The following is a 1472-nucleotide window of genomic DNA, read 5'->3' as shown; positions in this document are numbered from 1 at the left end:
AGATTCATCTCAAGGGTGCATCAAGACCATTTCTATGAAGTTGTGGCCTTGAAGAAGGTGATCCCCGAGGTCCCTTTTTCACTCAAAAAGAGTGAATATCTGGAGATCCGACATGAGATCCGAAGAAGAGGTTGGAAAGTTCTTACCAACCCCATTCAACAAGTCAGAATCTTAATGGTTCAAGAGTTCTATGCCAATGCATGGATCACCAAGAACCATGATCAAAGTGTGAACCCGAATCCAAAGAATTGGCTTACCATGGTCCGGGGGAAATACTTGGATTTTAGTCCGAAAAATGTAAGGTTGGCATTCAACTTGCCTATGATGCAAGGAGATGAATATCCTTACACTAGAAGGGTCAACTTTGATCAAAGGTTGGACCAAGTCCTCACAGTCATATGTGAAGAGGGCGCCCAATGGAAGAGAGACTCAAGAGGAAAGCCGGTTCAATTGAGAAGGCATGACCTCAAACCTGTGGCTAGAGGATGGTTAGAGTTTATCCAACGCTCAATCATTCCCACTAGCAACCGGTCCGAAGTTACTATAGACCGGGCTATCATGATTCATAGCATCATGACTGGAGAAGAAATAGAAGTTCATGAGGTTATAGCTCAAGAACTCGAAGTAGAAATTTATGAGGTTATATCCCAAGAACTTTATAAGGTGGCGGACAAGTCCTTTACCTTGGCAAGGTTAGCCTTTCCTCATCTCATTTGTCACCTCTGTTACTCGGTTGGAGTTGACATAGAGGGAGACATTCCCATTGATGAGGACAAGCCCATCACTAAGAAGAAGATGGAGCACACAAGAGATCCCACTCATCATGAGATCCCTGAGATTACTCAAGGGATGCACTTTCCTCCACAAAACTATTGGGAGCAACTAAACACCTCCCTAGGAGAATTGAGTTCCAACATGGGACAACTAAGGGTGGAGTGGTGGACGAAATTGTGATCACTTGTTATGTATTTATAAAGGATGTATACTCTGAAGGCATTGTTTATTGTCTTCACAATCTCGTTCAACTAACCAGCAAGTGTACTGGGTCGTCCAAGTAATAAACCTTACGTGAGTAAGGGTCGAATCCACAGAGATTGTTGGTATGAAGCAAGCTATGGTCACCTTGCAAATCTCAGTCAGGCAGATTAAACATGATACTTGATTAGATTCAAAATAAATAAAAAGGAATAATAAAAGGGATAGAACACTTATGCAGATTCATTGGTAGAGGTATCTTTTAAGTATATACAGCTGCTGCATGGCTCAAGCACGCCTGCTCTCCTACTGCTTCTACTCAATCCTTCTTACTCCTTTCCATGGCAAGCTTTGTATAGGGGTTCACCATCAACTGTGGCTACTTTCATTCCTCACGGGGAAATAACCTGTGCGGCTGTCACTCGCACAGCTAACCAGTCTGGAGGCATCACCCATGGCTGATGGCTACATCCCATCCTCGCAGTGAAAACTATGCA

This window comes from Arachis duranensis, chromosome 8, assembly GCF_000817695.3.
Source record: "Arachis duranensis cultivar V14167 chromosome 8, aradu.V14167.gnm2.J7QH, whole genome shotgun sequence".
NCBI classification, from domain to species: domain Eukaryota; kingdom Viridiplantae; phylum Streptophyta; class Magnoliopsida; order Fabales; family Fabaceae; genus Arachis; species Arachis duranensis.
The sequence above is the reverse complement of the archived record's forward strand: the minus strand, read 5'-3'. Positions refer to the sequence as shown.